The 23256-nt window shown below is 54.5% G+C and overlaps 5 non-coding genes and 2 pseudogenes across 5 annotated transcripts; all 7 read left to right on the forward strand.

Moving 5' to 3' along the window:
• The first annotated feature begins 9477 nt into the window (after positions 1-9477).
• LOC141266251 (5S ribosomal RNA) lies at positions 9478-9596 on the forward strand. The gene has a single exon (XR_012320303.1). It is a non-coding gene; the product is annotated as a 5S ribosomal RNA (ribosomal RNA).
• A 1686-nt stretch (positions 9597-11282) lies between these two features.
• Positions 11283-11401, forward strand: LOC141266352 (5S ribosomal RNA). Its single transcript, XR_012320392.1, has one exon. It is a non-coding gene; the product is annotated as a 5S ribosomal RNA (ribosomal RNA).
• A 1711-nt stretch (positions 11402-13112) lies between these two features.
• LOC141267923 (5S ribosomal RNA) lies at positions 13113-13231 on the forward strand (annotated as a pseudogene).
• Positions 13232-14938: 1707 nt separating this feature from the next.
• On the forward strand, positions 14939-15057 carry LOC141270395 (5S ribosomal RNA). The gene has a single exon (XR_012321632.1). It is a non-coding gene; the product is annotated as a 5S ribosomal RNA (ribosomal RNA).
• A 1685-nt stretch (positions 15058-16742) lies between these two features.
• LOC141270450 (5S ribosomal RNA) lies at positions 16743-16861 on the forward strand. Its single transcript, XR_012321686.1, has one exon. It is a non-coding gene; the product is annotated as a 5S ribosomal RNA (ribosomal RNA).
• Positions 16862-18568: 1707 nt separating this feature from the next.
• On the forward strand, positions 18569-18677 carry LOC141268939 (5S ribosomal RNA; annotated as a pseudogene).
• Positions 18678-20359: 1682 nt separating this feature from the next.
• Positions 20360-20478, forward strand: LOC141267033 (5S ribosomal RNA). Its single transcript, XR_012321052.1, has one exon. It is a non-coding gene; the product is annotated as a 5S ribosomal RNA (ribosomal RNA).
• The last annotated feature ends 2778 nt before the right edge of the window (positions 20479-23256 follow it).

A 23256-nucleotide genomic window follows, 5' to 3' on the forward strand; every position in this document is an offset into this window, starting at 1 on the left:
TTCCTTTTTTCACAAGCGCACATGTGGCACCCCAGGGGTCTGGTTTCCACAGTAATGTAATGTTATGTCTGAGAGCAGGTGGGAGGTCCTTTGGTCAGGGATCCTGTGCATGCCACACCTCCTGCCCAGTCTTGGGAGGGGAAGAACTTCCTCTATATAAACCCGGGGCTGAGGCAGGGTTAGGAGTAGAGAAGAAGCAGAGACAAGAAACAGTCATAGGAAGAAACAGCAGAAGCTCAGTGGGAGCAATACTACTATGAGTCAGGGGCTGGCAGCTGCAGAGCTCGCCCTGACTGAGAAGCTTTCTTACCGGACCCGGCGTCCGAGGCTGTGGGGACTAACTCTTACCCAGCAGCAGAAGCCGACCGGCAGGGGATTTCAGGTCCTCAGGCCCAGAAACCCGAAGGCAAGGTCACACGCGTGGGACCAGCACCGCCAACGTGGAGCGGAAGCCATTAGAAGGCCCCGAGTCACCGGCCATACGGGTGAGCACCACACGGCACACTCAGGGACGTGGGCTACTTATATCCGCTTCTAGCAAGGTAGCCAGAAGAGTACAGTCAGTTTGGGAGGCCTACAACTCCACCTGGCCAGGGGAGATCCCATCTGCTCAAGGACTGACCAGGCCCCGTTCGCTAGCAAGTACTCCGGGAGGGTCTATCGTTGTTACCAGTAAAGACCCTGAATTACACCGCACCGTCTCTGAGTGGTTCCTGCTACCCCCATCTTCCACGTCGGCTGCCCTGAGGCCATACCCCTCCCGTTGGGGGTTATACTATCACGCTGCACAATTCTACATCGGCCTCAGTGGTCTGCCCTGCAGCGGCAGCTCCATAGCTGCAAATCAACGGGTGGCGTAGTCGACACTCAAATAACACCTATCAAGACTGCCACACACTGAGTTTGACTCCCTGGGCACGGACCGGGTCCCCGCCACTCGGAGACTACAACCCTCATCTGATCCGGTTCCGGGTAAGCCCCCGAGCGCGAGACGCTGCGTGACACAGCAGGCCCAGGGGCGCGTCAACTTTGGCGTAGTCGGCAGGATTTCGTGCCCGCAACCACCGGGTACTGCGTGCCTGAAAAAGAGACTTTCAAACTCACCTGTGGTGAAGATTCCCGCCATCCGGCGCCATTTTCAGCCTTCTTCCCGTCATCTGTGAAGATTCCCGCCATCCGGCGCCATCTTCAGCCTTCTTCTCGCCATCCGTGGAGTTTTCCCGCCGTTGGACGCCATCTTGAGGACGCCGCGCAGGAAGAAGAGGGGCGTGGACTCCGAAAAGCCCGCGAGAACTGAAGCCCCGCCTCACGTCCGGACGTTGCATAAGGTCCTGGAAGGAGCCCAGCAGACGCCGACGTCACCGGAGCGCGACGGAAGGTCCTCAACCCTGACGATCCACTGCGGAGCCGCGGCCTACGGAAGAGGATCATCGCAAGGTAGGCCACGGTCCACTAGGGGGGAGAAGGATGTCGGATACGGAGGAGAGCTTCACCGCTTCAACCCCCGCCAGCGCCACCGCTGTCGCGGTCATGCCTTTCACCATGCCCTATATCCCGGGGGCAGCCTGGCTACCCCAGTACTCAGGGGAGTCACATACCCTGCAGGACTTTAGAGAAAGGCTGGATAGCCTCTTCCAGGTGTACCCCCTCACAGAAGAGCAAAAAGTGAGCATCCTGGTGGCCCAATTAACCGGAGCAGCCCGAAGGGAGGTAAAGTCCTGGCCACCTGGGGGGAGGACTGTCGCAGGGATACTAACCCGGCTGAAGGACACCTTTGATACCCGCACCTCAGCCGAGATCAAGCTTAGATTCTACGGGTGCAAACAGCGGGCCCATGAGAGTATAAGGGACTATGCCCTGAACCTACAAGAGGCCCTGAGAGCCGTTAAGCAGACCGACCCTGACGGCGTGGGAGACGAGGACAGGCTGTTGACTGAACAATTTATAGAGGGTTTATATTGCAATGCCCACCGAACCCAGTTGCGGGCAATGGCCCTACAGGACCCTCATCTGGGATTTGCACAGTTCAAGGACAGAGCCATCCGGGTGCTCCGAGAACCGGCACCGGATGGCGTTGTGACCCACAGGCGCCCAGCTATCACTTACCACCAGGAGGCGGCGCCCTTGTCGGCAGGGCCTGTAGGGGCTGATGCGCAGGCTTTGAACAATGACCCGGCTCCAGACCTGCACCATCAGGTCCAAGAGCTAGCTAAAAGCGTTGCTGCGTTAACCCGAACTGTGCAGTCTTCACAGGCTTCCACTCCAGGGAAGATCCAGCTGGCATCCGGACCGGAGAACATCCCGTGGCGTCGACCAAGGAGGACCCCACCGGCCAGAGGAAGACCCAGTGACCGGTACAACGAGGACGGACGACCCATCTGCCGCCGCTGCAATCAACCCGGACATATGGCAAGGTACTGTCCTTTAAACTGGCACAACCTGGGGGTAGAGGGCCTACCCCCAGGAAAAAGACCACAAGGCCCATCGAACTGGCGCGACAAATATGTCGGAGGGCGTCCAGTCTTGCCTGTGGTACTGGATGGCATCCCTATGAGTGCCCTACTGGACACCGGGTCACAGGTCACCACCATTCCGTACGTGCTCTTCAAGCAGTACTGGAATGACTCGGATATAACCCGCTACCCTGACGACGACTTGAGTATCATCGCCAGCAATGGTCAGCCCGTGCCACAGATCAGATTTAAAGAGGCGACCATTAAAATTGGTAGAGTCGAACTGGCAGCATAGGGACTGATTATTGTAGACATTGACAAACACGAGAGTCACCCAAAGATAACGCTAGGAACTAATGTAATTGAAAATTGTCTTGCAGAGGTGATTTTCCTTTTACAACAGGTTGCCAAGAACGCCAGCTCCGGCGAGCAGCGAGTGCTCCAGAAAGAGATCCGGGCACTGAGGCGACGGCAACAGGTGGAACTCTCCGGCGGTGAGATTGGTAGCGTAAGAATGTGTGACCCTTTCCCTATTGCCATGCCCCCAAAAAGTGAAATGATGATTTGGTGCCGGGCAGCTATTGGTCCGAGAGGTAGGGATTACCAGGCAATGGTAGAACCAGTTTACTCAGACAGTAGGCCCACCATTTTGACAGCACGGGGGGTGGTTCATGTACGCCATGGGAGGGTGCCCGTTCGCCTAATAAATATCGGGAAGAGGGAAGTATACCTACCCCGGTATGCCACGCTAGCCAAATTATATACCATCAACCAAAACTCTATACAGTCTGTGGAACCCTTGCCTCCATCTCACCCGGAGGAAGGTAACGGCTCTAAGAAAGTAATGGAGGATTGGTGTCAGCAACTACACTTGGGAACTGACTCCACTCCCTCCCACCAGAAACAGGGAGTCTACCGGGTGGTTCAAGAGTATGAGAGAGTGTTTAGTAAACACCCGTTAGACTTCGGGCGAGTTAAGGGGGTAGAACACCGCATCCCCACGGGAGATCATCCTCCCATAAAAGAGAGGTATCGACCCGTACCCCCTGCACATTACCAACACGCCAAGGGGATGCTTAGAGACATGAAGGAGGCTGGGGTAATCCGGGATAGCTGTAGCCCCTGGGCAGCCCCACTAGTTTTAGTCAAAAAGAAAGACAACACTATGAGGATGTGTGTAGATTACCGGAAAATCAATCGTATCACACACAAGGATGCGTACCCTTTACCAAGGATAGAGGAGTCTTTGGCTGCTTTAAGATCTGCTAACTTCTTCTCTACCTTGGATCTCACTAGCGGGTACTGGCAGGTTCCTGTAGCAGAGGCGGACCGGGAGAAGACCGCATTCACCACCCCGATGGGACTTAGCGAGTTTACCTGTATGCCGTTTGGACTTTGTAACGCACCCGGAACCTTCCAACGATTAATGGAGTGCTGTCTGGGACACAAAAACTTCGAGACGGTCCTGTTGTACCTGGACGATGTCATCGTATATTCCAAGACTTATGAGGACCACCTGAAACATCTGGCGGAAGTGTTCGAAGCCCTGGCAAGTTACGGCCTGAAGGTGAAACCCTCTAAGTGTCACCTCCTGAAGCCAAAGGTGCAGTACCTGGGACACGTGGTGAGCGCTGACGGAGTGGCTCCCGACCCTGATAAGATCACCGCAATTAAGGAATGGCCAAGTCCCTCCAGTATAAAGGAAGTGCGGCAGTTCCTTGGGTTGGTAGGCTATTACTGCAGATTCATCCCCGGTTTCACCAAAAAGGCAGCTCCCATGCAGGACTTCCTGATAGGCCAGTCCCGGAAGGCCAAGAACCAGAAGCCGCCCTTCAGATGGGAGAAATTAGAAGAAGAGTCCTTCCGCCAGCTGAAGATGGCCCTCACGGGGGATGAAATCTTGGCGTACCCCGATTACAGCCAGCCCTTTATCCTCTACACTGACGCAAGTAACATCGGGCTAGGAGCTGTGCTGTCCCAGATCCAGCAGGGGAAAGAACGAGTAATCGCTTACGCCAGCCGAAAACTGCAACCCACCGAGAGAAACCCGGAGAATTACAGCTCCTTTAAGCTAGAGTTCCTGGCAGTGGTGTGGGCAGTCACCGAACGCTTTAAGCACTACCTCGCTTCTTCCCGGTTCATCGTGTACACGGATAACAACCCGTTGACACACCTGGACACAGCAAGACTCGGTGCCCTAGAGCAGAGATGGATGGCTCGTCTGTCCAACTACGAGTTCACAATCAAATACCGGGCAGGACGCTCCAATACCAACGCGGACGCCCTGTCCAGGATGCCAAATCTACCGGACGTAGGAGAAGATCCAGAGGAACTGGAAGAAGTCGAACTCCCTGCGTTCCACCGTCATGGGACTATCCAGTGTTCCCACCGGGTAGGGAGTAAGCAAGCCGCTACGTTTAACCCCTTGCCTCACTACAACTGGGCGGAAACGCAAGACAGCGACCCTGCCGTCCGGCTGGTAAAGGAGATGCTGACTCGGCCAGAGGCTCGCCTTGACCCAGACGCTCCGGAGGAAGCCAAGCAACTGTGGGCAGAAAAGAGTAGACTGTTCCTTTACAAGGGGAAGTTGTGCCGCAGAATGGTTAACTCCCGGACGCATGAACTAATCTGGCAAGTAGTGGTGCCACGAAGAGACGCAGCCATGGTGATGGAGGCATACCACGACGGGGCTGGACACTTCGGATGGAAGAAGCTGGAGTTCCTGCTGCGCGAGCGGTTCCACTGGGTAGGCATGAGGGGAACCATCGAGAGGTGGTGCAGAGACTGTGGCCCGTGCAACCTAAGAAGGAAGGACCGTGCCAGCCAGAAGACTCCCCTGCAGTCCATCGTCACCCGGCAGCCGTTGGAACTGGTAGCCTTGGATCATGTAAAACTGACCCCAAGCAGAAGTGGCTACGTCTACGCGTTAACCATCGTGGATCATTACTCCCGGTTTCTGGTTGTCGTCCCCGTCAAGGACTTAACGGCTCAAACAGCAGCTAGAGCCTTTCAGCAGCACTTTTGCCGTCCACACGGTTACCCGGACCAAGTGCTGACGGACCAGGGACCTGCCTTTGAAGCGGAGGTCTTCCAGGAATTCTGCAATCTGTATGGCTGCCGGAAGATAAGGACGACACCCTACCATCCGCAAACTAATGGACTTTGTGAGAAAATGAACCAGGTGGTAATGGATCTTCTGAAAACGTTGCCCCTGGAAGAACGCAGTCTGTGGCCTGAGAAGTTGCCCGATCTGGTGGACCTATACAACCACATCCCGGTAGGTTCCACCAACTGTACCCCGGCTTACCTAATGAGGGCGAGACCTGGTAAGTTACCTGTTGACCTGGAAATGGGAGTCCTGACACCCGAGGACACTTCACCAGAAGCAGACTGGGACACAGAGAGGCAGCAGCAGTACCGGAGAGTACAGGAGAGCGTGGAGCGAAGTCTCTGTCAGGCTAGGGAAAGACAAGAGAAAACTTACAACCAGTATGCTCCCGCTGTTCCCCTGGTACCCGGAGAGCAGGTCTTGAAGAGAAAAAGACGGCTCCACAAGTTGGACGACCAGTGGGAGAAGGACCCGTACACCGTACTGCCCTCAAGCCACGACAACCCAAAGGTCTGTACCATCAGTAAAGATGGAGGGGAAACCACAACCATTGTATCCCGGGATCACCTGAAGAAGTGTCCCGAACAGCTACGGAACCCTGAAGAGGAACAAGAAGACCCTCGACCCGTAGAGGAAAGGGAAGACATGGTTAGTACTGTGCTCGGAGACTTCCCTCGGTCTTGGACTCAAGTCAATGGCGCAGTTGTGGTACCCGTACTCACCTTCCTCCAACCCGCATCCCAAGCACCTACGGAGCGACAGGTAGAGCTGGAAGAGCAGCCGGACCAGGAGGCAGAAGACTCCACACAAGCAGAACAGGAGGATCAACCCTCTGCTTATAGTGAGCCTGCCGTACCCCTAGTGAGCCAAAGAGCCGGTAGACAGCTGCCCAGTTTACCCTTGACAGCTCCTACACCCTGTAGTTCAGGGCTAGACAGTCAGCTCCGTAGGTCCACTAGGGCCACTAGAGGCCAGTTACCCGCACGTTGGAGGATTTGAAATGTATAAGTTGTTTTATTTGTGGTTACCTGTTTTTCTTATTGCTTGTGTATAATTATGTGTTTCTAGTTGTTTATAGGAGTCTTTGGTGGATTTACCGGGAATCCTGTGTACATAGTTGGAGCGTAACCCAGGACGGACTAAAGACTGTTAAGGACTCGGGGCAGAACAGACCCCTACCTGGTTACGTCTCCCTGTTTTGGTGAAATGGACACCTTGCTTTCTTCAAAGACTGCACCCGGTTACGGATATCCGTGACCACCTTTATGTGTTTCTTCTTATTGTACTATTATTGTTGTTATATCTTGTTATGTTTTTCTGAAATATGTTTAGTCCCGGAGTACTAAATTTCACTAGGGGGGAATGTGGCACCCCAGGGGTCTGGTTTCCACAGTAATGTAATGTTATGTCTGAGAGCAGGTGGGAGGTCCTTTGGTCAGGGATCCTGTGCATGCCACACCTCCTGCCCAGTCTTGGGAGGGGAAGAACTTCCCCTATATAAACCCGGGGCTGAGGCAGGGTTAGGAGTAGAGAAGAAGCAGAGACAAGAAACAGTCATAGGAAGAAACAGCAGAAGCTCAGTGGGAGCAATACTACTATGAGTCAGGGGCTGGCAGCTGCAGAGCTCGCCCTGACTGAGAAGCTTTCTTACCGGACCCGGCGTCCGAGGCTGTGGGGACTAACTCTTACCCAGCAGCAGAAGCCGACCGGCAGGGGATTTCAGGTCCTCAGGCCCAGAAACCCGAAGGCAAGGTCACACGCGTGGGACCAGCACCGCCAACGTGGAGCGGAAGCCATTAGAAGGCCCCGAGTCACCGGCCATACGGGTGAGCACCACACGGCACACTCAGGGACGTGGGCTACTTATATCCGCTTCTAGCAAGGTAGCCAGAAGAGTACAGTCAGTTTGGGAGGCCTACAACTCCGCCTGGCCAGGGGAGATCCCATCTGCTCAAGGACTGACCAGGCCCCGTTCGCTAGCAAGTACTCTGGGAGGGTCTATCGTTGTTACCAGTAAAGACCCTGAATTACACCGCACCGTCTCTGAGTGGTTCCTGCTACCCCCATCTTCCACGTCGGCTGCCCTGAGGCCATACCCCTCCCGTTGGGGGTTATACTATCACGCTGCACAATTCTACATCGGCCTCAGCGGTCTGCCCTGCAGCGGCAGCTCCATAGCTGCAAATCAACGGGTGGCGTAGTCGACACTCAAATAACACCTATCAAGACTGCCACACACTGAGTTTGACTCCCTGGGCACGGACCGGGTCCCCGCCACTCGGAGACTACAACCCTCATCTGATCCGGTTCCGGGTAAGCCCCCGAGCGCGAGACGCTGCGCGACACAGCAGGCCCAGGGGCGCGTCACACACATGCTCCTTTCTTCTTTTCATTTGCTTTCTCTCTTGCGCTATTTAATCCTTGCAAAATACCAGCATCCTTCTCATCACCGTGGGCCTCCAGCATTGTTGCTTATTTACTTTTAATACTAGGCTTCTTTTCACCAGGACCAGCGACTCCCGCATGACTGGAGGCAACCACCGCTGACCTGGAGGCAACCACCGGTAACCTGGAGGCCAGTTTACAGCACAACCCAAGCAAAACACCTTTGCAGGCCACACGACCCCCCCGAAGAGCAGCTCAAATTCACTCGCAACCATCTCACCCTCTTCCTTCATTCACTCCTGGGCGTTTCGCTCCACCCCAAGTTGCGGGTCCAGCTTGCTCTTTCTGTCACATCCCCGCGATGAACGGTTTAGCCTGCAAACAAACAACACCTATAGGGACGGCACAGCCTATGCATCGGTCCTTCGGAGACCGCCCCAGAACGGCCAGAGTTCTCGTCCCCACGCAAGCCTGAGGAAGGCTGGCCGGTCGATGGGCCAAGCAGCGTCTACTGGCCATACCACCTTGGATACGTCCGATCTCGGAAGCAAAGCAGAGATGGGTTCGGAAATACTTGGTTGGGACACCTCCTGAGAACACCAGGTATTGTAGACAATTTTGATGACGTTTTGCCATCTTGCGCAGCTCGGCTAGCATGGAGTGGCGCCTTGCTGGACACCGACCTTACGTAAAGTAGAGGATGGAAGTCCCAAGCCGCCCAAGCCCCCCAAGACCTCTAAGATAAGGACGCAACCCCGCCGCCTCTACCAGGCCTCACACCGAGCTCCTTGCCACGGCTAGGAGTGCTTATTGACCCCGCAGCCGGCCGTATGCAAATGATGGCGTTAAAAGCATCTCGCGCTGTGAAGGGGCCAGGCTTTCAGCAGCTGCCCAGGGGATGGTTTTAGAGGGCGACCGCCTAACGAGGGCCAGCAGAAGTAACGTCTTCTTCTTCAAAGAAGCTTGTGTAACTAACCCAATCAGACAGCTGCCCAGGAGCTAACCTTAGTGCTAGGAAGGAGCGGGAGGGAATTGAGGGGGTGGTTCCTGCTAAGGCCCTGAAATAATAATAAGACAGGCAGGAGAGTCTGACGCATGGTGGTGGAAAAGCTGCAGGTGCAAATAGGGAATGTGGTCTCGTGCGAGCAACTTGTGCATGCTCGCTGTGTGTGAGTGTGCGCTTCCTAGGTACGGCGCGCTGCAGACAGTCAAAAGGGTTGCTCCCTTTCATTAAAAGTTAATCCCCGGCTGCAGGCTATTAGAAAGCAACTAACCGCGCTCTACTCACCCTACCCAGGTCTACCGGTGAGTCTCGCCGCTGCTCCCGGCCTGTGGCATTGGCCGCGGCAGCCGATCAGTGAGCTCAGCGGCTCTGAGCGGGGCGTTCTGTCTACAAGACCTTTTTAAGGAGCCAGCAAAAAAGTGAAGAGAAAGGAAAGCACAAAAGCACCTTGTCTTACTAAGCACTGGAAAGGGCAGCCGGCAACCGGACGTCAAAGTAGAAAAGCAGCAAGTGAGTGGCCTGTCTCTGCCTACGGCCACACCACCCTGACCACACCTGATCTCATCTGATCTTGGAATCTAAGCAGGGTTGGGCCTGGTTAGTACTTGGATGGGAGACCGCCTGGGAATACCAGGTGCTGTAGGCCTTTGCTTTTTCTTACTTCCACAAGCAGGGGTCACTCTCCTCTATGCCTTTTTTCCATTCCTTTTTTCACAAGCGCACACATGCTCCTTTCTTCTTTTCATTTGCTTTCTCTCTTGCGCTATTTAATCCTTGCAAAATACCAGCATCCTTCTCATCACCGTGGGCCTCCAGCATTGTTGCTTATTTACTTTTAATACTAGGTTTCTTTTCACCAGGACCAGCGACTCCCGCATGACTGGAGGCAACCACCGGTAACCTGGAGGCCACTTTACAGCACAACCCAAGCAAAACACCTTTGCAGGCCACACGACCCCCCCCGAAGAGCAGCTCAAATTCACTCGCAACCATCTCACCCTCTTCCTTCATTCACTCCTGGGCGTTTCGCTCCACCCCAAGTTGCGGGTCCAGCTTGCTCTTTCTGTCACATCCCCGCGATGAACGGTTTAGCCTGCAGGAGACCCTGCGCCGAGCCATTTTTAAACACATCTGATGCGGCAGGTGTTTCATTGCTCAACAAACAACACCTATAGGGACGGCACAGCCTATGCATCGGTCCTTCGGAGACCGCCCCAGAACGGCCAGAGTTCTCGTCCCCACGCGAGCCTGAGGAAGGCTGGCCGGGCGATGGGCCAAGCAGCGTCTACTGGCCATACCACCTTGGATACGTCCGATCTCGGAAGCAAAGCAGAGATGGGTTCGGAAATACTTGGTTGGGACACCTCCTGAGAACACCAGGTATTGTAGACAATTTTGATGACGTTTTGCCATCTTGCCCAGCTCGGCTAGCATTGAGTGGCGCCTTGCTGGACACCGACCTTACGTAAAGTAGAGGCTGGAAGTCCCAAGCCTCCCAAGCCCCCCAAGACCTCTAAGATAAGGACGCAACCCCGCCGCCTCTACCAGGCCTCACACCGAGCTCTTTGCCACGGCTAGGAGTGCTTATTGACCCCGCAGCCGGCCGTATGCAAATGATGGCGTTAAAAGCATCTCGCGCTGTGAAGGGGCCAGGCTTTCAGCAGCTGCCCAGGGGATGGTTTTAGAGGGCGACCGCCTAACGAGGGCCAGCAGAAGTAACGTCTTCTTCTTCAAAGAAGCTTGTGTAACTAACCCAATCAGACAGCTGCCCAGGAGCTAACCTCAGTGCTAGGAAGGAGCGGGAGGGAATTGAGGGGGTGGTTCCTGCTAAGGCCCTGAAATAATAATAAGACAGGCAGGAGAGTCTGACGCATGGTGGCGGAAAAGCTGCAGGTGCAAATAGGGAATGTGGTCTCGTGCGAGCAACTTGTGCATGCTCGCTGTGTGTGAGTGTGCGCTTCCTAGGTACGGCGCGCTGCAGACAGTCAAAAGGATTGCTCCCTTTCATTAAAAGTTAATCCCCGGCTGCAGGCTATTAGAAAGCAACTAACCGCGCTCTACTCACCCTACCCAGGTCTACCGGTGAGTCTCGCCGCTGCTCCCGGCCTGTGGCATTGGCCGCGACGCTGACGTTCCGTCGACAGCGCGGCAGCCGATCAGTGAGCTCAGCGGCTCTGAGCGGGGCGTTCTGTCTACAAGACCTTTTTAAGGAGCCAGCAAAAAAGTGAAGAGAAAGGAAAGCACAAAAGCACCTTGTCTTACTAAGCACTGGAAAGGGCAGCCGGCAACCGGACGTCAAAGTAGAAAAGCAGCAAGTGAGAGGCCTGTCTCTGCCTACAGCCACACCACCCTGACCACACCTGATCTCATCTGATCTTGGAATCTAAGCAGGGTTGGGCCTGGTTAGTACTTGGATGGGAGACCGCCTGGGAATACCAGGTGCTGTAGGCTTTTGCTTTTTCTTACTTCCACAAGCAGGGGTCATTCTCCTCTATGCCTTTTTTCCATTCCTTTTTTCACAAGCGCACACATGCTCCTTTCTTCTTTTCATTTGCTTTCTCTCTTGCGCTATTTAATCCTTGAAAAATACCAGCATCCTTCTCATCACCGTGGGCCTCCAGCATTGTTGCTTATTTACTTTTAATACTAGGCTTCTTTTCACCAGGACCAGCGACTCCCGCATGACTGGAGGCAACCACCGCTGACCTGGAGGCAACCACCGGTAACCTGGAGGCCAGTTTACAGCACAACCCAAGCAAAACACCTTTGCAGGCCACACGACCCCCCCCGAAGAGCAGCTCAAATTCACTCGCAACCATCTCACCCTCTTCCTTCATTCACTCCTGGGCGTTTCGCTCCACCCCAAGTTGCGGGTCCAGCTTGCTCTTTCTGTCACATCCCCGCGATGAACGGTTTAGCCTGCAGGAGACCCTGCGCCGAGCCATTTTTAAACACATCTGATGCGGCAGGTGTTTCATTGCTCAACAAACAACACCTATAGGGACGGCACAGCCTATGCATCGGTCCTTCGGAGACCGCCCCAGAACGGCCAGAGTTCTCGTCCCCACGCGATCCTGAAGAAGGCTGGCCGGGCGATGGGCCAAGCAGCGTCTACTGGCCATACCACCTTGGATACGTCCGATCTCAGAAGCAAAGCAGAGATGGGTTCGGAAATACTTGGTTGGGACACCTCCTGAGAACACCAGGTATTGTAGACAATTTTGATGACGTTTTGCCATCTTGCCCAGCTCGGCTAACATGGAGTGGCGCCTTGCTGGACACCGACCTTACGTAAAGTAGAGGCTGGAAGTCCCAAGCCTCCCAAGCCCCCCAAGACCTCTAAGATAAGGAAGCAACCCCGCCGCCTCTACCAGGCCTCACACCGAGCTCCTTGCCACAGCTAGGAGTGCTTATTGACCACGCAGCCGGCCGTATGCAAATGATGGCGTTAAAAGCATCTCTCTCGCGCTGTGAAGGGGCCAGGCTTTCAGCAGCTGCCCAGGGGATGGTTTTAGAGGGCGACCGCCTAACGAGGGCCAGCAGAAGTAACGTCTTCTTCTTCAAAGAAGCTTGTGTAACTAACCCAATCAGACAGCTGCCCAGGAGCTGACCTCAGTGCTAGGAAGGAGCGGGAGGGAATTGAGGGGGTGGTTCCTGCTAAGGCCCTGAAATAATAATAAGACAGGCAGGAGAGTCTGACGCATGGTGGCGGAAAAGCTGCAGGTGCAAATAGGGAATGTGGTCTCGTGCGAGCAACTTGTGCATGCTCGCTGTGTGTGAGTGTGCGCTTCCTAGGTACGGCGCGCTGCAGACAGTCAAAAGGGTTGCTCCCTTTCATTAAAAGTTAATCCCCGGCTGCAGGCTATTAGAAAGCAACTAACCGCGCTCTACTCACCCTACCCAGGTCTACCGGTGAGTCTCGCCGCTGCTCCCGGCCTGTGGCATTGGCCGCGACGCTGACGTTCCGTCTACAGCGCGGCAGCCGATCAGTGAGCTCAGCGGCTCTGAGCGGGGCGTTCTGTCTACAAGACCTTTTTAAGGAGCCAGCAAAAAAGTGAAGAGAAAGGAAAGCACAAAAGCACCTTGTCTTACTAAGCACAGGAAAGGGCAGCCGGCAACCGAACGTCAAAGTAGAAAAGCAGCAAGTGAGAGGCCTGTCTCTGCCTACGGCCACACCACCCTGAACACGCCTGATCTCGTCTGATCTTGGAAGCTTAGCAGGCTTGGGCCTGGTTAGTACTTGGATGGGAGACAGCCTGGGAATACCAGGTGCTGTAGGCTTTTGCTTTTTATTACTTCCACCAGCAGGGGTCACTCTCCTCTATGCCTTTTTTCCATTCCTTTTTTCACAAGCGCACACATGCTCCTTTCTTCTTTTCATTTGCTTTCTCTCTTGCGCTATTTAATCCTTGCAAAATACCAGCATCCTTCTCATCACCGTGGGCCTCCAGCATTGTTGCTTATTTACTTTTAATACTAGGCTTCTTTTCACCAGGACCAGCGACTCCCGCATGACTGGAGGCAACCACCGCTGACCTGGAGGCAACCACTGGTAACCTGGAGGCCAGTTTACAGCACAACCCAAGCAAAACACTTTTGCAGGCCACACGACCCCCCCCGAAGAGCAGCTCAAATTCACTCGCAACCATCTCACCCTCTTCCTTCATTCACTCCTGGGCGTTTCGCTCCAACCCAAGTTGCGGGTCCAGCTTGCTCTTTCTGTCACATCCCCCCGATGAACGGTTTAGCCTGCAGGAGACCCTGCGCCAAGCCATTTTTAAACACATCTGATGCGGCAGGTGTTTCATTGCTCAACAAACAACACCTATAGGGACGGCACAGCCTATGCATCGGTCCTTCGGAGACCGCCCCAGAACGGCCAGAGTTCTCGTCCCCACGCGAGCCTGAGGAAGGCTGGCCGGGCGATGGGCCAAGCAGCGTCTACTGGCCATACCACCTTGGATACATCCGATCTCGGAAGCAAAGCAGAGATGGGTTCGGAAATACTTGGTTGGGACACCTCCTGAGAGCACCAGGTATTGTAGACAATTTTGATGACGTTTTGCCATCTTGCCCAGCTCGGCTAGCATGGAGTGGCGCCTTGCTGGACACCGACCTTACGTAAAGTAGAGGCTGGAAGTCCCAAGCCTCCCAAGCCCCCCAAGACCTCTAAGATAAGGACGCAACCCCGCCGCCTCTACCAGGCCTCACACCGAGCTCCTTGCCACGGCTAGGAGTGCTTATTGACCCCGCAGCCGGCCGTATGCAAATGATGGCGTTAAAAGCATCTCGCGCTGTGAAGGGGCCAGGCTTTCAGCAGCTGCCCAGGGGATGGTTTTAGAGGGCGACCGCCTAACGAGGGCCAGCAGAAGTAACGTCTTCTTCTTCAAAGAATCTTGTGTAACTAACCCAATCAGACAGCTGCCCAGGAGCTAACCTCAGTGCTTGGAAGGAGCGGGAGGGAATTGAGGGGGTGGTTCCTGCTAAGGCCCTGAAATAATAATAAGACAGGCAGGAGAGTCTGACGCATGGTGGCGGAAAAGCTGCAGGTGCAAATAGGGAATGTGGTCTCGTGCGAGCAACTTGTGCATGCTCGCTGTGTGTGAGTGTGCGCTTCCTAGGTACGGCGCGCTGCAGACAGTCAAAAGGGTTGCTCCCTTTCATTAAAAGTTAATCCCCGGCTGCAGGCTATTAGAAAGCAACTAACAGCGCTCTACTCACCCTACCCAGGTCTACCGGTGAGTCTCGCCGCTGCTCCCGGCCTGTGGCATTGGCCGCGACGCTGACGTTCCGTCGACAGCGCGGCAGCCGATCAGTGAGCTCAGCGGCTCTGAGCGGGGCGTTCTGTCTACAAGACCTTTTTAAGGAGCCAGCAAAAAAGTGAAGAGAAAGGAAAGCACAAAAGCACCTTGTCTTACTAAGCACTGGAAAGGGCAGTCGGCAACCGAACGTCAAAGTAGAAAAGCAGCAAGTGAGAGGCCTGTCTCTGCCTACGGTCACACCACGCTGAACACGCCCGATCTCGTCTGATCTTGGAAGCTAAGCAGGGTTGGGCCTGGTTAGTACTTGGATGGGAGACCGCCTGGGAATACCAGGTGCTGTAGGCTTTTGCTTTTTCTTACTTCCACCAGCAAGGGTCACTCTCCTCTATGCCTTTTTTCCATTCCTTTTTTCACAAGCGCACACATGCTCCTTTCTTCTTTTCATTTGCTTTCTCTCTTGCGCTATTTAATCCTTGCAAAATACCAGCATCCTTCTCATCACCGTGGGCCTCCAGCATTGTTGCTTATTTACTTTTAATACTAGGCTTCTTTTCACCAGGACCAGCGACTGCCGCATGACTGGAGACAACCACTGGTAACCTGGAGGCCAGTTTACAGCACAACCCAAGCAAAACACCTTTGCAGGCCACACGACCCCCCCGAAGAGCAGCTCAAATTCACTCGCAACCATCTCACCCTCTTCCTTCATTCACTCCTGGGCGTTTCGCTCCACCCCAAGTTGCGGGTCCAGCTTGCTCTTTCTGTCACATCCCCGCGATGAACGGTTTAGCCTGCAGGAGACCCTGCGCCAAGCCATTTTTAAACACATCTGAAGCGGCAGGTGTTTCATTGCTCAACAAACAACACCTATAGGGACGGCACAGCCTATGCATCGGTCCTTCGGAGACCGCCCCAGAACGGCCAGAGTTCTCGTCCCCACGCGAGCCTGAGGAAGGCTGGCCGGGCGATGGGCCAAGCAGCGTCTACTGGCCATACCACCTTGGATACGTCCGATCTCGGAAGCAAAGCAGAGATGGGTTCGGAAATACTTGGTTGGGACACCTCCTGAGAGCACCAGGTATTGTAGACAATTTTGATGACGTTTTGCCATCTTGCCCAGCTCGGCTAGCATGGAGTGGCGCCTTGCTGGACACCGACCTTACGTAAAGTAGAGGCTGGAAGTCCCAAGCCTCCCAAGCCCCCCAAGACCTCTAAGATAAGGACGCAACCCCGCCGCCTCTACCAGGCCTCACACCGAGCTCCTTGCCACGGCTAGGAGTGCTTATTGACCCCGCAGCCGGCCGTATGCAAATGATGGCGTTAAAAGCATCTCGCGCTGTGAAGGGGCCAGGCTTTCAGCAGCTGCCCAGGGGATGGTTTTAGAGGGCGACCGCCTAACGAGGGCCAGCAAAAGTAACGTCTTCTTCTTCAAAGAAGCTTGTGTAACTAACCCAATCAGACAGCTGCCCAGGAGCTAACCTCAGTGCTTGGAAGGAGCGGGAGGGAATTGAGGGGGTGGTTCCTGCTAAGGCCCTGAAATAATAATAAGACAGGCAGGAGAGTCTGACGCATGGTGGCGGAAAAGCTGCAGGTGCAAATAGGGAATGTGGTCTCGTGCGAGCAACTTGTGCATGCTCGCTGTGTGTGAGTGTGCGCTTCCTAGGTACGGCGCGCTGCAGACAGTCAAAAGGGTTGCTCCCTTTCATTAAAAGTTAATCCCCGGCTGCAGGCTATTAGAAAGCAACTAACCGCGCTCTACTCACCCTACCCAGGTCTACCGGTGAGTCTCGCCGCTGCTCCCGGCCTGTGGCATTGGCCGCGACGCTGACGTTCCGTCGACAGCGCGGCAGCCGATCAGTGAGCTCAGCGGCTCTGAGCGGGGCGTTCTGTCTACAAGACCTTTTTAAGGAGCCAGCAAAAAAGTGAAGAGAAAGGAAAGCACAAAAGCACCTTGTCTTACGAAGCACTGGAAAGGGCAGCCGGCAACCGAACGTCATAGTAGAAAAGCAGCAAGTGAGAGGCCTGTCTCTGCCTACGGTCACACCACCCTGAACACGCCCGATCTTGTCTGATCTTGGAAGCTAAGCAGGGTTGGGCCTGGTTAGTACTTGGATGGGAGACCGCCTGGGAATACCAGGTGCTGTAGGCTTTTGCTTTTTCTTACTTCCACCAGCAAGGGTCACTCTCCTCTATGCCTTTTTTCCATTCCTTTTTTCACAAGCGCACACATGCTCCTTTCTTCTTTTCATTTGCTTTCTCTCTTGCGCTATTTAATCCTTGCAAAATACCAGCATCCTTCTCATCACCGTGGGCCTCCAGCATTGTTGCTTATTTACTTTTAATACTAGGCTTCTTTTCACCAGGACCAGCGACTGCCGCATGACTGGAGGCAACCACCGCTGACCTGGAGGCAACCACTGGTAACCTGGAGGCCAGTTTACAGCACAACCCAAGCAAAACACCTTTGCAGGCCACACGACCCCCCCCGAAGAGCAGCTCAAATTCACTCGCAACCATCTCACCCTCTTCCTTCATTCACTCCTGGGCGTTTCGCTCCACCCCAAGTTGCGGGTCCAGCTTGCTCTTTCTGTCACATCCCCGCGATGAACGGTTTAGCCTGCAGGAGACCCTGCGCCGAGCCATTTTTAAACACATCTGAAGCGGCAGGTGTTTCATTGCTCAACAAACAACACCTATAGGGACGGCACAGCCTATGCATCGGTCCTTCGGAGACCGCCCCAGAACGGCCAGAGTTCTCGTCCCCACGCAAGCCTGAGGAAGGCTGGCCGGGCGATGGGCCAAGCAGCGTCTACTGGCCATACCACCTTGGATACGTCCGATCTCGGAAGCAAAGCAGAGATGGGTTCGGAAATACTTGGTTGGGACACCTCCTGAGAGCACCAGGTATTGTAGACAATTTTGATGACGTTTTGCCATCTTGCCCAGCTCGGCTAGCATGGAGTGGCGCCTTGCTGGACACCGACCTTACGTAAAGTAGAGGCTGGAAGTCCCAAGCCTCCCAAGCCCCCCAAGACCTCTAAGATAAGGACGCAACCCCGCCGCCTCTACCAGGCCTCACACCGAGCTCCTTGCCACGGCTAGGAGTGCTTATTGACCCCGCAGCCGGCCGTATGCAAATGATGGCGTTAAAAGCATCTCGCGCTGTGAAGGGGCCAGGCTTTCAGCAGCTGCCCAGGGGATGGTTTTAGAGGGCGACCGCCTAACGAGGGCCAGCAGAAGTAACGTCTTCTTCTTCAAAGAAGCTTGTGTAACTAACCCAATCAGACAGCTGCCCAGGAGCTAACCTCAGTGCTTGGAAGGAGCGGGAGGGAATTGAGGGGGTGGTTCCTGCTAAGGCCCTGAAATAATAATAAGACAGGCAGGAGAGTCTGACGCATGGTGGCGGAAAAGCTGCAGGTGCAAATAGGGAATGTGGTCTCGTGCGAGCAACTTGTGCATGCTCGCTGTGTGTGAGTGTGCGCTTCCTAGGTACGGCGCGCTGCAGACAGTCAAAAGGGTTGCTCTCTTTCATTAAAAGTTAATCCCCGGCTGCAGGCTATTAGAAAGCAACTAACCGCGCTCTACTCACCCTACCCAGGTCTACCGGTGAGTCTCGCCGCTGCTCCCGGCCTGTGGCATTGGCCGCGACGGTGACGTTCCGTCGACAGCGCGGCAGCCGATCAGTGAGCTCAGCGGCTCTGAGCGGGGCGTTCTGTCTACAAGACCTTTTTAAGGAGCCAGCAAAAAAGTGAAGAGAAAGGAAAGCACAAAAGCACCTTGTCTTACTAAGCACTGGAAAGGGCAGCCGGCAACCGAACGTCAAAGTAGAAAAGCAGCAAGTGAGAGCCCTGTCTCTGCCTACGGCCACACCACCCTGAACATGCCTGATCTCAGAAGCTAAGCAGGGTCGGGCCTGCTTAGTACTTGGATGGGAGACCGCCTGGGAATACCAGGTGCTGTACGCTTTTGCTTTTTCTTACTTCCACAAGCAGGGGTCACTCTCCTCTATGCCTTTTTTCCATTCCTTTTTTCACAAGCGCACACATGCTCCTTTCTTCTTTTCATTTGCTTTCTCTCTTGCGCTATTTAATCCTTGCAAAATACCAGCATCCTTCTCATCACCGTGGGCCTCCAGCATTGTTGCTTATTTACTTTTAATACTAGGCTTCTTTTCACCAGGACCAGCGACTCCCGCATGACTGGAGGCAACCACCGCTGACCTGGAGGCAACCACCGGTAACCTGGAGGCCAGTTTACAGCACAACCCAAGCAAAACACCTTTGCAGGACACACGGCCCCCCCGAAGAGCAGCTCAAATTCACTCGCAACCATCTCACCCTCTTCCTTCATTCACTCCTGGGCGTTTCGCTCCACCCCAAGTTGCGGGTCCAGCTTGCTCTTTCTGTCACATCCCCGCGATGAACGGTTTAGCCTGCAGGAGACCCTGCGCCGAGCCATTTTTAAACACATCTGAAGCGGCAGGTGTTTCATTGCTCAACAAACAACACCTATAGGGACGGCACAGCCTATGCATCGGTCCTTCGGAGACCGCCCCACGCGAGCCTGAGGAAGGCTGGTCGGGCAATGGGCCAAGCAGCGTCTACTGGCCATACCACCTTGGATACGTCCGATCTCGGAAGCAAAGCAGAGATGGGTTCGGAAATACTTGGTTGGGACACCTCCTGAGAACACCAGGTATTGTAGACAATTTTGATGACGTTTTGCCATCTTGCCCAGCTCGGCTAGCATGGAGTGGCGCCTTGCTGGACACCGACCTTACGTAAAGTAGAGGCTAGAAGTCCCAAGCCTCCCAAGCCCCCCAAGACCTCTAAGATAAGGACGCAACCCCGCCGCCTCTACCAGGCCTCACACCGAGCTCCTTGCCACGGCTAGGAGTGCTTATTGACCCCGCAGCCGGCCGTATGCAAATGATGGCGTTAAAAGCATCTCGCGCTGTGAAGGGGCCAGGCTTTCAGCAGCTGCCCAGGGGATGGTTTTAGAGGGCGACCGCCTAACGAGGGCCAGCAGAAGTAACGTCTTCTTCTTCAAAGAAGCTTGTGTAACTAACCCAATCAGACAGCTGCCCAGGAGCTAACCTCAGTGCTAGGAAGGAGCGGGAGGGAATTGAGGGGGTGGTTCCTGCTAAGGCCCTGAAATAATAATAAGACAGGCAGGAGAGTCTGACGCATGGTGGCGGAAAAGCTGCAGGTGCAAATAGGGAATGTGGTCTCGTGCGAGCAACTTGTGCATGCTCGCTGTGTGTGAGTGTGCGCTTCCTAGGTACGGCGCGCTGCAGACAGTCAAAAGGGTTGCTCCCTTTCATTAAAAGTTAATCCCCGGCTGCAGGCTATTAGAAAGCAACTAACCGCGCTCTACTCACCCTACCCAGGTCTACCGGTGAGTCTCGCCACTGCTCCCGGCCTGTGGCATTGGCCGCGACGCTGACGTTCCGTCGACAGCGCGGCAGCCGATCAGTGAGCTCAGCGGCTGTGAGCGGGGCGTTCTGTCTACAAGACCTTTTTAAGGAGCCAGCAAAAAAGTGAAGAGAAAGGAAAGCACAAAAGCACCTTGTCTTACTAAGCACTGGAAAGGGCAGCCGGCAACCGGACGTCAAAGTAGAAAAGCAGCAAGTGAGAGGTTTGCCTCTTCCTCCGGCCACACCACCCTGAACACGCTTGATCTCGTCTGATCTTGGAAGCTAAGCAGGGTCGGGCCTGGTTAGTACTAGGATGGGAGACCGCCTGGGAATACCAGGTGCTGTAGGCTTTTGCTTTTTCTTACTTCCACCAGCAGGGGTCACTCTCCTCTATGCCTTTTTTCCATTCCTTTTTTCACAAGCGCACACATGCTCCTTTCTTCTTTTCATTTGCTTTCTCTCTTGCGCTATTTAATCCTTGCAAAATACCAGCATCCTTCTCATCACCGTGGGCCTCCAGCATTGTTGCTTATTTACTTTTAATACTAGGCTTCTTTTCACCAGGACCAGCAACTCCCGCATGACTGGAGGCAACCACCGCTGACCTGGAGGCAACCACTGGTAACCTGGAGGCCAGTTTACAGCACAACCCAAGCAAAACACCTTTGCAGGCCACACGACCCCCCCCGAAGAGCAGCTCAATTTCACTCGCAACCATCTCATCCTCTTCCTTCATTCACTCCAGGGCGTTTCGCTCCACCCCAAGTTGCGGGTCCAGCTTGCTCTTTCTGTCACATCCCCGCGATGAACGGTTTAGCCTGCAGGAGACCCTGCGCCGAGCCATTTTTAAACACATCTGATGCGGCAGGTGTTTCATTGCTCAACAAACAACACCTATAGGGACGGCACAGCCTATGCATCGGTCCTTCGGAGACCGCCCCAGAACGGCCGAGTTCTCGTCCCCACGCGAGCCTGAGGAAGGCTGGCCGGGCGATGGGCCAAGCAGCGTCTACTGGCCATACCACCTTGGATACGTCCGATCTCGGAAGCAAAGCAGAGATGGGTTCGGAAATACTTGGTTGGGACACCTCCTGAGAACACCAGGTATTGTAGACAATTTTGATGACGTTTTTCCATCTTGCCCAGCTCGGCTAGCATGGAGTGGCGCCTTGCTGGACACCGACCTTACGTAAAGTAGAGGCTGGAAGTCCCAAGCCTCCCAAGCCCCCCAAGACCTCTAAGATAAGGACGCAACCCCGCCGCCTCTACCAGGCCTCACACCGAGCTCCTTGCCACGGCTAGGAGTGCTTATTGACCCCGCAGCCGGCCGTATGCAAATGATGGCGTTAAAAGCATCTCGCGCTGTGAAGGGGCCAGGCTTTCAGCAGCTGCCCAGGGGATGGTTTTAGAGGGCGACCGCCTAACGAGGGCCAGCAGAAGTAACGTCTTCTTCTTCAAAGAAGCTTGTGTAACTAACCCAATCAGACAGCTGCCCAGGAGCTAACCTCAGTGCTAGGAAGGAGCGGGAGGGAATTGAGGGAGTGGTTCCTGCTAAGGCCCTGAAATAATAATAAGACAGGCAGGAGAGTCTGACGCATGGTGGCGGAAAAGCTGCAGGTGCTGACGCGCCCCCTGGGCCAGTGTTGTTTGGGGGATACCCGGAGCCGGATCAGATGGGGGGTTGTAGTCTCCGAGTGGCGGTGACCCGGTCCGTGCCCAGGGTGTCAAACTCAGTGTGTGGCAGTCCTACAGATGTTGCTGGATGTTCTTTAGTGTCGACTACGCCACCCGTTGATTTGCGGTCAATACGGCCGCCGCTGCAGCAGGGTCCGCTGAGGCTGGTGGTGTGTGTGCAGCTTCTGGTAGTATAACCCCCAACGGGAGGGGTATAGCCTCAGGGGGTCAGTTGTAGAGGACGGTGGTTGTGGTGGTGCAGTGAGGATGGTAATCAGACTCAGAGTCGGGCTGTGCAGTTCAGGGTTTTTACTTACTGCTGTTGTGCTGGTCACTCCGGCCTTGAGTGACCGCCCGAGCCGTGCTGCGTCCACCAGGTCCTGGACTCGGCCAACCCCCAGGTAATTCTGGAGCGTGATCCTGAGCTCCCTTTCTGACGTTCCTTTTCTCTGGCCTTCCCCACCAGGGATCCACTTATGTCCGGCTCCCTCGGGCCTCTTGTTGGTAAAACCCTTGTCTCTGGGTTCCCTGACCCTATACTCGGTGTGCCTTCGCAGTGGATTTAGTGGGGGGTCGTGGCAGATCCTGCCCACAACCTCCGGTCTCTGGCTGAGGATTAGTGCCCTCCACCAGCTTGGGATCCGGTACCCTTGTGCCAACCCTTCACCCTTCTGGTTGTATTTGGGCTCTTGGGGTTCCCTCTTCTTCCCCTCTGGGTCCTTCTTTTCTCCTCTCTCTCTTCTTTCAGGACTGCTTGACCCTCTACAAAAGACTGACTGGTAACTGTCTGCCTGTCTGACCCTGATCTAAGATGGTTCCCACCTTATATACTCCCTCTATGTGTGAGCTCAGGTGACCAGCACCCAATGAGCTCCTAGCATTACCCAGACTGCTCCCCCTATCTGCCCCTACACTACTGGGATGTTCCACCCCCCTCCCACTCCAGCCAGGGACAGACACTGTCGTACCTGCACATAAACTGGTGGGAGTACCGTCGATCTGTCCCCCGGAAATGGGATGTATGTAGTGCATGCAGCCTACTGAGCTCAGTTCCACACTCCATCCTTACCCGGGAGTGGAATACCACACCTCTGGAGTGAGGTGCAATACCCCTGTAGCAGCCGAATCCTCAGGGTGCTACATTCCCCCCTGGTAAATCACAGCACGTCCTCGGGCTGTAAGAGAATAAAACATCAAACATACAAAATTTTTTTTTTTTCATAAAACATAAACAAATAAAACATCATATATATATATCAGCATAAAACTTCTTCATAATAAACATTCTTATAAACTTTTCTTGTTCCTCCGGCCACGGTGCGACTTGTGACCGGGTAAAGTGCGACAGTCTCTTTTAGAAACACGGTTTCCTAAAAAAACAGTAGGGGGCGCCTTAAAAAGCGCAACTATATACAAGGGGAGGTATGGCCGCTCTCAGTCCTCGGCCAGTGGGA

The sequence above is a fragment of the Phyllobates terribilis genome, unplaced genomic scaffold, assembly GCF_046119375.1.
Source record: "Phyllobates terribilis strain yellow unplaced genomic scaffold, ASM4611937v1 Scaffold_4__5_contigs__length_816908805, whole genome shotgun sequence".
Classification (NCBI taxonomy): Eukaryota; Metazoa; Chordata; class Amphibia; order Anura; family Dendrobatidae; genus Phyllobates; species Phyllobates terribilis.